The sequence below is a fragment of the Elaeis guineensis genome, chromosome 9 (genome assembly GCF_000442705.2).
Source record: "Elaeis guineensis isolate ETL-2024a chromosome 9, EG11, whole genome shotgun sequence".
Taxonomy (NCBI): domain Eukaryota; kingdom Viridiplantae; phylum Streptophyta; class Magnoliopsida; order Arecales; family Arecaceae; genus Elaeis; species Elaeis guineensis.
In genome coordinates, this window is record NC_026001.2 from 12,477,745 (window position 1) to 12,492,049 (window position 14,305).

General features: G+C 40.6%; 1 non-coding gene across 1 annotated transcript; it reads right to left on the bottom strand.

Moving 5' to 3' along the window:
- Nucleotides 1-2,680: 2,680 nt before the first annotated feature.
- Nucleotides 2,681-2,787, bottom strand: LOC140851808 (small nucleolar RNA R71). Its single transcript, XR_012134565.1, has one exon. It is a non-coding gene; the product is annotated as a small nucleolar RNA R71 (small nucleolar RNA).
- Between the last annotated feature and the right edge of the window lie 11,518 nt (nucleotides 2,788-14,305).

The following is a 14,305-nucleotide window of genomic DNA, read 5'->3' on the forward strand; positions in this document are numbered from 1 at the left end:
CTGATTATGTCACAAATTGACATAAAAAGTATCAATTAATATCTAAATTATCTAACTTTATTAAGAAATTGATACTTGTTATTATATTTTGCAGAAGAAGAGATCATCAATAGAAAGAACAAGGAAAGAGGATTCCAACGGCGCAAATTTTATGCAAAACGGAGTTAAATTGACCCAGGAATTGAAGAATGAAGAAAGAAGACTCAATTGGGTCAAACCCGAGTCAAATCAGATCAAAATTGGTCAAAAATCAACTGATTTGGTGATCTGGTTAGCCGCCTGGTCCACAGCAACAGGCGCATGGACCATGGACCCATCGGCGCACCATAAACCCCCTAACAACCTCTAAAACCTCTTAGTCCCACATCGAAAGTTTTGAAAACCTTATAACCCCCAAATGCCTATAAAAAGCCCCCAAAGGCCCTTGTTTTATGTATTCTTCCTTCCGATCAAGCTTGTAACCCTAGATAGTGGGGTTTTTAGCTCTCTTTTCAAGCCTCGAGCTTTGAGGTTTTTGTAATAAATTTTTTTTATATATAAAATCTTATTTTTATGCAATTTCATCTCTTTACATTATGCAATTTATTTTTCTTGCAATTAGGATAGTTTAATTTATGCAATTTAATTTTATGCAATTAGGTTAGTTTAAATTATGCAGTTTAAATTTATGCAATTAGGATAGTTTAATTTATGAAATTAGGGTAGTTTATTTTTCTGTATTTAAATTTTGCAAGTAGATTTAGATCATGTCTAGCTAAGCATCCCTTCTAGGGTTTGCGATGAAGCTAGATCATGAGTAGGGATTTTACATAGGGTTCTTTTTTTTCTTAGGGTTTCTTTTTCTTTCTCTTTTGCCAAGAATTTTTGATGAACGTACAGTTGGGTCAGAGTCCCTTCATTGTTCATGCTTGATTCAGTGCATAGGAGGAGAAAATCCTAAGGGATCTAGTTACTACTCTCCTGTAAAGAATCTTGATGGATTATCGTTGGGCCTTAGTCCCTTCATAATCTATGCTTGGGAAAAGACAAGAGGAGTAGTCGTTAGGATCAATAAAAAAATTCTAGGTAGAATTCCCTAATCTAGATCTAGTGGATTCAAAAACCCTAGATCCTTAGTCTTATTGTCTTTAGCAAACAACTTTCGACTTTCGATTTTTGTTAAAGCTCGCTTGAGCATAGATTTGAAAATCATTTTTAAACCAAGTCTCTGTGGGATCGACCTGTACTCGCTGGTCGTGCTACTCTGCACACCGTGCGCTTGCGGTTTTATTTACAAATTTTAAGATTTGTACATCAAATTTTTGACGCCGTTGCCAGGGATTTGGCATTTTAAATTATTTTCAAATATTTGTTCTTCATGCTTTATAACTCTCTTTCTTTTTTCTTTAGGTTTCTATATTTAGTTGGTGATTGCTGAAAAACTCAAGTACGCTTCTAATTTCTCTTTTATTATTTTAGTTAATTACTTTTCCTTTAGACCTAATCATTTGAATTTACTTAATCACAAAAAAAAAAATAATGAATAAAACAAAACAAAAGACATTTCATAATCGTGAAGTAAAATATCAAAATTAAAAAAAAAATTTTAAATTAAAATCTTTTACATTCTTGGTCATCTTGTTTATTTGCATTTGTATTTTCATAATTAATCTAAAGGTATCAACCCATTAAAAAGATAAGGTGGGGATTTCATTACCCTTTCTTAGCCCAAAAACTATCTCCATCATATTGCATTACCTAGACCTTTAATCTTAAAATCAATTAGACGTCAACCTTAAGGAATTCGAGCTCAATAGGACAAGGAACCCTAAGAGTTCTATCAAGTTTGAGTTGTTTGATTAGTTGGTGTCTAGGCAAGTCCTTGAGGGTGGTTTGTTAAATTGGTTCAGTTGCTAGCCTGGCCAACTCGTTTGGTGTCTAGAAAGGCAACGATGAGTGAACCTCCCACCTCTTATACTTACCTGGCTAACTAGTTGATCAATCTTCATTTGGAAGGCTTGAAGGGTCATCTTGGAACAGTTAGGAGCTGTCTAGATTTAGGTTAACCCTAGGATAGATTGAGTTTAATTTATTGATTCACTTGTTTGAAAAAAAAAATTTAAATTTAAATTAATTTGGTTACTTTTCTTTAGATTTAGGACTCCTTAGGATCTTCTCTTTAGAACTTTTTCTCTTTTCTTTCTTTTCTTTTCCTTATACATAAAAATTTTATAAAAAAAAAAAAATGTATAAACATCGAGAATCGTACACCTCGTGTGTGGAGAAGAGTGTCGGGTCGTCTAGTTAGAATTGAGTCAATTCCTGTTATTCCAATGGCTGAACCAATCCAACCCATGACCCTTAAGGATTTGTGTTATCCAGTTGGCTCCATCCAACCATCTTGTATCAGGTTGCCACAACCCACAGCTAACAATTTTGAAATCAAATCTCAAATCATAAATATGCTTCCAAAATTCACAGGATTAGAGGATGCTTATATATTTATTAGAGAATTTGAGGAGGTATGTGCAACCATGAAACTGCAATTAACAGAGGATGAGGTCAAACTTAGATTAATCAACTTTGCCCTTAAGGACAATGCTAAGAAGTGGCTTATAGTCTGCCAAACTATTCTGTCACTACCTGGGAGGGCTTTGTGAGAACATTTTTAAAAAAGTATTTTCCCCATCATAAAACAGCTAGGATTAGGAATGAAATAAATCAATTTTTCCAACTAGCTGGTGAATCATTTTGGAAGTACTTTGATCGTTTCAAGAATCTTTTGACCCAATGCCCACACCATGGAATAGAAACTTGGAGACTATGCCAGATCATCTATGAGGGGTTAGATTCAAACTCAAGAACCATGCTAGAGTCCATGTGCCAAGGCCAATTTATGGACAAAGAAACTACTGAAGCTTGGCAATTCTTAGAAGACCTAGCCGAGAAAAATTTACAGTGGGAAACAACTAGGGAACCTGATAAAGCTGCACCTTCAAGAGGAGGAATGCATCAAATTCAACCAACCCTAGCATCATAGGCCAAGATTGCAACCTTAACACGTAGATTGGAAGCCTTAGAATTACAGAGACCAGCCAATGTAAATCAAATATCTGCACCCATGTGTAAAGGGTGCAATGCGCCAGACCATATCTTAGAAGAATGTTCCTACTCGAATGAGTGTGCACAGGTGAATGCCACCTATCAAGGACCATTGAACAATCCTTATGCACCCACATATAACCCAGGTTGGAGGAATCACCCGAATTTCTCATGGTCCCAGAATCCTAATGTAGGTAATCCAAATTTCAATCAGCAAAATCTAAGGTCCAACCCAGTGATGAACAACCCGCCAGGCTTCCATGATAATGACAAGAAAATTATCTCTTTAGAGAAAAGCCTAGAAGCCATGATGAAAACACATACCAGCTTTATGCAAACCATGGGTCAACTCATAAATAATAACACCCAAGCTATAGCCCGTCTGGAAATGCAAGTAAGTCAGCTGGCTTCGACCATTAGTGAACGAGAACATGGTAGGTTACCTAGCCAACATGAGCCAAATCCTAGGAACCAAAATGGTCCACGACCCCAACAAGGAAACCAAGTTAATGGTGTAAATGCCATTCATACCTTAAGATCTGGAAAACAAATAGACAATAAGGTAGTTGCACTTGATGATATAGATGACTCATCTGCCGAGTCACCTTCTAAAACTACTACCTTTCAACCTCAAGCACCAGAAACTGAAAATTCACCTAGTCCAGTACTTAAAAGTCCTAGAGCTCCTTTTCCAAACAGACTGAAATCCAATAAATCTGAATATTTAGACAAAATTTTAGAGGTATTTAAACAAGTCCAAGTTAATATTCCTCTTTCAGATATAATCCATCAGGTTCCAACTTATGCCAAATTTTTAAAAGATCTCTGCACTAGAAAAAGGACCACTAATGTACCAAAGAAAGTATTTTTGGCTGCAAGTGTTAGTTCATACCTATCTAGCCATGTGCTAATTAAATATAAGGACCCTGGAGCTCCAACAATTTCTTGTGTTATTGGAGAAACCAATATAAAAAAGGCCTTGCTAGATCTAGGAGCTAGTGTGAATATCCTTCCATATTCGGTGTATGAACAACTAGGATTAGAAAAACTTCAACCTACTGGGATCACATTACAGTTAGCCGATAGATCTCTCAGGATCCCTAAGAAAATGGTCGAGGATGTTCTGATAAAGGTTGAAAATTTTATTTTCCCTGTAGATTTTATTGTTTTAGAGACTGAGCCAGTTGCGAATCCTAAAGGACATATACCTGTCATTTTAGGAAGACCATTCTTAGCTACGGCCAATGCTGAAATTAATTGTCGAAATGGTCTAATGAAGTTATCCTTTGGGAATATGACCATTGAGCTTAATGTTTTTAATTTAGAACAGAAATCCTCTTCTCATGCTGATGTCAATGTAGTCCAAGATGGTATTTATGAATCCATTGACATTAGTGATGATGAAGTCGACCTAGAGTCTAACCCCTGGTTAATCCATGAGTCTGAGGATGTCAATGAAATACTTAAAGAAAATCAGATTAATCAGGAATCGATACTTCCTACTGAACCAATCATTGAGATGGTGAACTCATCACCTAAACCATCGATAGAGGAAGCACCCATTTTAGAACTGAAGCCCCTCCCAGAACATCTCAAGTATGCATATCTAGGACCCAAAGAAACTTTGCCTGTAATTATTGCATCAGACCTAGATCCCAAGCAAGAGGAGGAGTTATTGTCAGTTCTAAAAGCAAATCAAGAGGCAATAGGTTGGACCATTGCAGATATCAAAGGAATAAGCCCTTCTATAGTTCAACATAGAATATACTTAGAGGAAGAGGCTAAACCAACAAGAGAAGCCCAAAGAAGGCTTAATCCAGTTATGAAGGATGTAGTTAAAAAGGAGATTCTGAAACTCCTAGATAGTGGAATAATTTATCCTATTTCTGATAGCTCTTGGGTAAGCCCAGTTCAAGTAGTACCCAAAAAATCTGGGGTAACAGTAGTCCAAAATGATGCAAACGAACTTATCCCAACTAGGACCCAAACGGGATGGAGGGTCTGTATAGACTATAGAAAGTTGAATACTGCGACAAGGAAAGATCACTTTCCTTTGTCATTTATTGATCAAATGTTGGAAAGACTAGCCGGACAAGAGTTTTACTGTTTTCTTGATGGATACTCCGGTTACAACCAGATCCCCATAGCCGCTGAAGATCAAGAAAAGACTACATTCACCTGTCCATTTGGTACTTTTGCCTATAGATGAATGCCCTTTGGACTATGTAATGCACCGGCAACCTTCCAGAGATGCATGATCAGCATGTTTTCAGATATGATAGAACGATTTCTAGAAATTTTTATGGATAACTTTTCTGTTTTTGGCCTAACCTTCTCCGAGTGTCTGAATCACCTGCAATTAGTTCTAGAACGATGTAAGGAGAAGCACGTAGTTCTCAACTGAGAAAAATGTCAGTTTATGGTCAAACAGGGAATAGTTCTTGGCCATGTCATTTCTAAAAAGGGGATTGAAGTGGACAAGGCCAAAATAGATCTAATTGCAAGTCTTCCACCACCTAAATCTGTGAAAGAAATACGTTCATTTTTAGGTCATGCTGGATTCTATAGAAGGTTTATTGCCAATTTTAGCAAAGTAGCACATCCACTGACTAATCTTTTGGCAAAGGATACCAAATTTGAATTTACTCATGAGTGCTTGGAATCCTTTGAATTTCTAAAAAATGCACTTGTATCAGCTCCAATCATTCATCCTCCTGTCTGGTCTGAACCATTTGAATTAATGTGTGATGCGTTCGATCATGTTGTGGGTGCAATCTTAGGTCAACGAATAAATAAGCTGCCTAGAGTGATATATTATGCAAGTAAAACCTTAAATGATGCGCAGCTTAACTACACCACAACTGAGAAGGAGTTCCTTGCCATTGTCTTTGCTTTAAAAAAATTTAGATCTTATTTGGTTGGGACCCACACCATTGTTTACACCGATCACTCAGCCATTAGACATCTCCTAGCAAAGAAGGATGCCAAGGAACGCTTAATCAGATAGATTTTGCTCCTTCAAGAATTTGACCTAGAAATTAGGGACAAGAAAGACACTGAGAACGTTGTAGCAGATCATTTATCCTGAATTCCAGTCGCACCATCTAGTGAACCACCCATCAATGAATCTTTCCCAGATGAGCAACTCATGTCTGTGTCTACTGAACCTTGGTTTGCTGATATTGTAAATTATTTAGCCATAGGTAAGATACCTTCTCATTGGACTAAGCAGGATAAATATAAATTCTTTGCCCAAGTGAAGTATTTCATTTGGGATGATCTTTATCTTTTTAAACAATGTCCTGATCAAATTATTAGAAGGTGTATCCCAGATAACGAAGTCATGAATATTTTATCTTTTTGTCATGATCAAGCATGTGGGGGTCACTTCGCGTCTAAGAAAACTGCTGCTAAGGTTCTCCAATGTGATTTTTATTGGCCCAATTTGTTTAAGGATGCTCATGAATATTGTAAAAGTTGTGCTCAATATCAGAAAATGGGTCGAATCACCAAGCGACACATGATGCCACTCAACCCAATCTTGGTAGTTGAAGTTTTTGATGTTTGGGGGATCGATTTCATGGGACCATTTCCAAATTCCTTTGGAAATGAATATATTCTAGTAGCAGTTGATTATGTTTCAAAGTGGGTAGAAGCAATTGCATGTAGAACACCCGATAGCAAAATGGTCATTAAGTTTCTTAAAGAAAATATTCTCTCCCGTTTCGGTATTCCTAGGGCAATCATTAGTGATCGGGGAACCCATTTTTGTAACCGACCTTTTGCAACATTGATGAAAAAGTATAATGTCACCCACAAATTAGCCACACCATATCATCCTCACACTAGTGGGCAAGTTGAAGTGTCAAACCGATAAATCAAACAGATCTTGAAAAAAACTGTTAGTGCCAATAGAAAGAATTGGTCTTTGAAATTAATTGATGCACTTTGGGCATACCGAACCGCTTTCAAGACCAATCTAGGAATGTCTCCTTATAGGATTGTGTTTGGTAAACCATGTCACTTGCCTATTGAGATAGAACACAAAGCCATGTGGGCCATCAAACAACTAAATACAAATTTGAACGACGCTGGAAACCATAGGAAGCTTCAATTGAATGAATTAGAAGAACTTAGAAATGAAGCCTATGAAAATGCAAGGATATACAAGGAACGAACCAAAGCATTTCATGATCAATCAATTATAAGAAAAATTTTCAATATCGGACAAAAGGTGCTCTTATATAACTCTAGATTACATCTGTTTTCAGGAAAGCTTAGGTCTAGATGGACCGGACCATTTTTAGTAAAGGAAGTCTTTTCACACGGAGCTGTTGAGATTGAAAACCCAAGTAATGGTGTTATCTTTAAAGTTAATGGTCAACAATTAAAACCATTCTTGGAATTACCTGTCAAGACTGTTGAAGATGCCATGGTTCTTTATGAACCAACTTATTCTGATTAAGTTGCTTCGAGGTTTGGTCTGGCTGAAGACATAAAACTTAGCGCTTCTGGGAGGCAACCCAGCTTATTTAATTTCTAATACTTTCTTTGTTTTCAGTTTGCTTAGGACAAATAAATTAGATAAACTCCATTGGGGACAATGTCGGTCAAGTTGAGGGGAGAGCTTGAACAAAATCAGGTGTTATCATTTCCTTTTCCTTCCACTATGAGTTATTTCTTGCATTTAATATATTATGTAAAAAAAATAATATATATATATATATATATATGAAATAAATTAATCTATAAAAGAAATAAGAGTAAGTTAGAAAGTATTTGCTAATGTAGTGAGTCACGGAGAAGATTAGCTGGTTAGACTCTTGGTGGCTTAGGTCATTTAAAGACTATTAGCACTTCCAATTGCACATGTACACTAACAAGGTAAAGTAGGTGTTAATTGTAAGGCCAATTAAAGATTTGAGTATTATTTAAATTAGATAATTTTCTCTACACCCCAATTGAAGAAATTTGAATTTAAGGAAAGAGCTACCTGCCTAAAATAAAATACAAAACATAGAGTAAATGTGGATTGTCCTAAGCCTAGTAATCGGGTCTCTTCACCTAAGTCAAGTGTTGAGATTCGCGTCAAACGGTGGTGGGAAGGCCAGGATGCTCAGCAAAAAAAAAAAAAAAATCAGTGTGAAAGCTACCTTAGTTCTTTGTTTAATCTGGGGTGTATAGAAAATTAATCGAACTAAGTTATGAAAAATGATACAATTGGCCTGTACAAGTTAATACTGAAATACTAAGTTAGTTATCACTCACACAAGTGCTATAAAATTTTAAGTGTACTCTAAGAAAGCTTCTAAGTAGACTGACTACCGATTCTAATTCGAAGCTCATTACTTAGTAATACTAGAAAACTTCTTGAATTTCGATCTTAAATTAATTTGCAAAGGAAGGATCTTTTTGAAATATGATCTTATTTTGATATATTGCTAAGGGACTAGCAATGATTAAGTTGGGGGATGTGATTTATGTCACAAATTGACATAAAAAGTATCAATTAATATCTAAATTATCTAACTTTATTAAGAAATTGATACTTGTTATTATATTTTGCAGAAGAAGAGATTATCAATAGAAAGAACAAGGAAAGAGAATTCCAACGGTGTAAATTTTATGCAAAATGGAGTTAAATTGACCCAGAAATTGAAGAATGAAGAAAGAAGACTCAATTGGGTCAAATCCGAGTCAAATCAGATCAAAATTGATCAAAAATCAACTAATTTGGTGATCTGGTTAGCCGCCTGGTCTACAGCAACAGGCGCATGGATCATGGACCCATCGGCGCACCATAAACCCTCCTAACAACCCTCTAAAACCTCTTAGTCCCACATCTAAAGTTTTGAAAACCTTATAACCCCCAAATGCCTATAAAAAGCCCCCAAAGGCCCTTGTTTTATGTATTCTTCCTTCCGATCAAGGTTGTAATCCTAGATAGTGGGGTTTTTAGCTCTCTTCTCAAGCTTCGAGTTTTGAGATTTTTGTAATAATTTTTTTTTATATATAAAATCTTATTTTTATGCAATTTCATCTCTTTACATTATGCAATTTATTTTTCTTGCAATTAGGATAGTTTAATTTATGCAATTTAATTTTATGCAATTAGGTTAGTTTAAATTATGCAGTTTAAATTTATGCAATTAGGATAGTTTAATTTATGAAATTAGGGTAGTTTATTTTTCTGCATTTAAATTTTGCAAGTAGATTTAGATCATGTCTAGCTAAGCATCCCTTCTAGGGTTTGCGATGAAGCTAGATCATGAGTAGGGATTTTACATAGGGTTCTTTCTTTTTCTTAGGATTTCTTTTTCTTCCTCTTTTGCCAAGAATTTTTGATGAAGTACAGTTGGGTCAGAGTCCCTTCATAGTTCATGCTTGATTCAGTGCATAGAAGGAGAAAATCCTAAGGGATCCTAGTTACTACTCCCCTGTAAAGAATCTTGATGGGTTATCGTTGGGCCTTAGTCCCTTCATAATCTATGCTTGGGAAAGACAAGAGGAGTAGTCGTTAGGATCAATAAGAAAAATTCTAGGTAGAATTCCCTAATCTAGATCTAGTGGATTCAAAAACCCTAGATCCTTAGTCTTATTGTCTTTAGCAAACAACTTTCGACTTTCGATTTTTGTTAAAGCTCGCTTGAGCATAGATTTGAAAATTATTTTTAAACCAAATCTCTGTGGGATCGATCCGTACTCGCTGGTCGTACTACTCTGCACACAGTGCGCTTGCAGTTTTATTTACAAATTTTAAGATTTGTACATCAACTGCTCAACTTCATGGATGCCTTCGTCGGGTATAACCAGATCCGGATGGCACCCGAGGATGAAAAGTATACGGCCTTCATGACCACCAAGGGCCTCTACTGCTACAAAGTGATGCCCTTCGGTCTGAAGAATGCTGGGGCCACCTACCAACGCCTCGTCAATAAGGTTTTTAAAGATCAAATCAGGCACAACATGGAGGTGTACATGGATGATATGCTGGTGAAGAGCGCACAGGCCTCAGATCATGTCCAAGACTTGAAAGAAATCTTTCGCTCTCTTCGGCGACATCGAATGAAGCTAAATCCGACTAAGTGTGCCTTCGGGGTAGCTTCGGAGAGGTTCCCCGGGTTTCTCATTTCTCAATACAGAATCGAGGCCAACCCCGAGAAGATAAAGGCGATCATCGATATGCGATATCCGAACACCAAAAAAGAGGTGCAGCAGCTCAACGGAAAGGTCGTCGTGCTCAGTCGATTCATCTCTCGGTCGGCTGAAAGATGCCTCCTATTTTTCAAAACCCTGAGGTAGACGAAAGATTTTTTTTGGCCGAATGAGTGCCGGCAAGTCTTTGAAGATTTGAAGAAGTACCTGGCTTCTCCGCCCCTGCTTGCAAAGCGAGAGGTCAGAGAAATATTGTATTTTTATTTGGCCACCGTCTCGGAGGCTGTTAGTTCGGTCCTCGTCTGGGAGAATGAGAGCCGAACTCACCAGCCCGTATATTATACCAGCAAAGTACTCTGCGGGGTTGAAACTCGATACTCGAGGGTGGAGAAGATGATATTTGCCTTGGTCATATCCACGCAATGACTCTGTCCGTATTTTCAAGCACACGTCATCGTGGTCCTCACCGACCAGCCCCTGAGGGCGATCCTCCACTGCCCCGACACATCAGGACGACTGGCGAAATGGACGGTGAGGCTGAGCGAGTTTGACATCCAGTACCGACCATGACCTGCTTTGAAAGCCCAAGTCTTGGCCGACTTTATTGCGGAATGCCCGACAGCCGACCAAACGTCGGAAGGTGGGAGCTTCAAAGAAGCTGCGACTTCTGAATTTGACCCCGAGTCAACCTGGGTGTTACATATAGATGGAGCTTCCAATGCCCAAGGGAGTGGGGTCGGGTTCCTGCTCACCAACTCAGAGGGAGTGGTTACCGAGTACGCCCTCTGATTCAACTTCAAAGCTTCCAATAATCAAGCCGAGTATGAAGCGCTTCTCGCCGGCTTGAGAGTGGTGAAGGAGCTCGAGATCGACAGCCTCAAAGTCTTCTCCGACTCCCAGCTGATTGTGGGGCAAGTCAAAGGTGAATTCGAAGCACAGAACCCGACTATGGCAAAATATTTTCAGAAGGTGAGAGATCTCGTGGCACACCTCAAGTATTTCGAGATCTCCCATATTCTCAGGTTGGAGAATGCTCGGGCCGATGCACTCTCCAGGCTTGCAACATCTGCCTACGGCACTTTGGATCGGACACTTGTGGAGAGTCTCAAGCAACCGAGCATCGACAGGGCTGAGGAGGTACTACAACTGACGATCGAGCCAAACTGGATGGACCCGATCATTCAGTACCTAACTGATAGAACCAGCCCTGAAGATCTCGTGGAAGCCAAGCGACTCTGGTGGGCGGCCTCCCAGTATGTAATGATGGACGGACGACTCTACAAAAGGTCGTTCTCCCTTCCCTTGCTACGGTGCCTGGGACTGACGGATGCGGACTACGCACTCAGGGAGGTGCATGAAGGGATCTGCGGGAGTCACCTGGAGGGCAAATCCTTGGCCTACAAAGTCCTACGATAAGGTTACTATTGGCCCACCATGAAGAAAGATGCGGCTGACTTGGTTCGGAGGTGTGAGCCATGTCAGAAGTACGCTAACTTACAACACCGGCCCGCCAACCAACTGACTGCCATTGTCGCCCCATGGCCCTTCGCCCAATGGGGGATCGATATACTCGGCCCTTTCCCTCCGACGTCTGGTCAAAGAAAGTTTATAGTTGTCACGATCGACTATTTCATCAGATGGGTGGAGGCTGAACCTCTGGCGCAAATTATTGAGCGTAAGATGGAAGACTTTGTCCAGAAGTTCATCATCTTTAGGTTCGGACTACCACACACCATCATCACCGACAATGGGCGATAGTTCGACAACAATGATTTCAGGAGGTTTTGTGCGAAATTTCATATCACGCACAGACTGACCTCGGTCGGCCATCCACAGTCCAACGGAGAAGTCGAAGTCATCAACCGAACCATTCTGCATGGGCTGAAGTCTCGACTGAATGAAGCCAAAGGCCTCTGGATCGAAGAGTTGCATTCGGTCCTGTGGGCATACCGAACGACACCCCGGGCCCCGACCGAGGAATCTCCTTTCAACCTGGCCTATGGGACGGAGGCAATGATCCCACTAGAGATCGGGCTACCATCGACTAGAGTTGAGCAATACTGTGAATCGGACAACTCTGAGTGTCGGAGAGCTGACTTGGACCTCCTACCCGAGCTCCGACGCGAGGCTCAACTCCGCATGGCTTCCTACCGGCAAAGAGTGGCCCGATACTACAACACTAAAGTTAGACCAAAGTCCTTCAGACCCGGAGACCTGGTTCTAAGGAAGGCGGAAGTCTCGAAGCCTCAGGATCAAGGGAAGCTATCCCCGAACTGGGAAGGATCCTACAAGATTGCAGACACCTGCAGGCCAGGTGCCTATCGATTTGAAACCCTGGAAGGGACGGCCATCCCCCGGACTTGGAATGCCGACAACCTGAGATTATATTACCAATGAACTCTATATGCCTTTCTTGCTCAGAATACAATATAATTTCAAAACTCCAGAGTCTACAAAGTTTGGCTCCCCACCGAAGGTCGGCCCGTGTCAGAAATACGAGCCTCGACATCCTGACTTGATCCCAACGTCTCGTTGGGAATCTACGACTGTACGTCGAATCTACGATGCCGCATCACCGAATCTACGACTTTACGTCGAATCTACGACGCTGCGTCACCGAATCTACGACTTTACGCTGAATTTACGATGCTGCGTCACCTAATCTATGACTTTACATCGAATCTACGACACCGTATCACCGAATCTATGATTTTACGCCGAATCTACGACACCGCATCATCGATCTATGACTTTACATCGAATCTATGTTGCCGCATCACCGAATCTATGACTTTACATCGAATCTACGACGTCGCTTCATCGAATCTATGACTTTACACCGAATCTACGATGCCGCATCACCGAATCTACGACTTTACATCGAATCTACGATGCCGCATCACCAAATCTATGACTTTACGCCGAATCTACGACTCGATCGTCGAATCTACGACTCGATCGCCGAATCTACGTCGAGCCTATGGCTCGATCGTCGAATCAACGGCCTTCGCCTCTAAAGGCAAGGGGCTTCGACCAATGCGGTTGGCTAACTTGCCCACTTAGCTTTGACTGAGAAGGGCAAAATGCCAAGACAACCGCGACATACCCGTCCGACCAAGGTCTGGACAATAGGTATTCGATTTACGACAAACCGACTTGGTTACGACCGATCGAAGGATATTCGGCTTGCCATCGTTTATTATGTACTGTGATGTACCCGCCCGATCAAGGTCTGGGCAACGGGTATTTGACTTCCAACAAACTGACTTTGTCACGACCGATCGAAGGATATTCGACTTGCCATCGTTTATCATGCGTCCCGACGTGCACACCCGACCAAGGGTCGGACAATGGATATTTGACTCTTCATCGTTATCCTATCTGAATACGTCGGACACTATTCGACCATCTGACTCTATGGAATGATCGTGCCAACAAACTACGTTCGCTAATCGATCGACATTCGGCCTGACGTACACGCCCGACCAAGGTCCGGGCGGCGGACGCTAGACCCTACCGAACGTCCTAGTGAGATATGTTGGAGCTACGACCTGTGCACTCAGAGATGGTTCGGACGATCAAACACATTCAATCACACGCTGGAAAAAGTGTGAAAAGTCTTTATTTTTGCTAAGTTAAAATTGGGTCGAAGCTCGATTACAAAATTGGGATGAAGCCCGATTACAGATATCAAAGACTAAATAGAAAAATAAAAATACGAAGATAATGGCAGATATTTCGACTATTCATCAGAGTCGACTTCTTGCACCGGGTGAAGTTCGGGAGCAACCGGCGTGCCCGCTCGGGTCGGGGAGGGACCAGGAGTTGGAGCCGCCTCATCCTCAGCAACTCGTTCCGTCGGTAGTGGGTCGGCCTCTTCCTCTGTGGCTCGGTCCTCCGACCCTGGAGGGACGATGCCGCTCAAGTCAAGCTCTGGGTGCAGACTCTGAATCGTATCCCGGGCATCCTCGTATCCCACCCGATAGGAGACGAAGCCGCTCTCGAGGAGCTCCTCCTGGTACTCGTCCGAGCTACGGAAGTCCTCCATCGCCCGACTCAGTACCTCCTT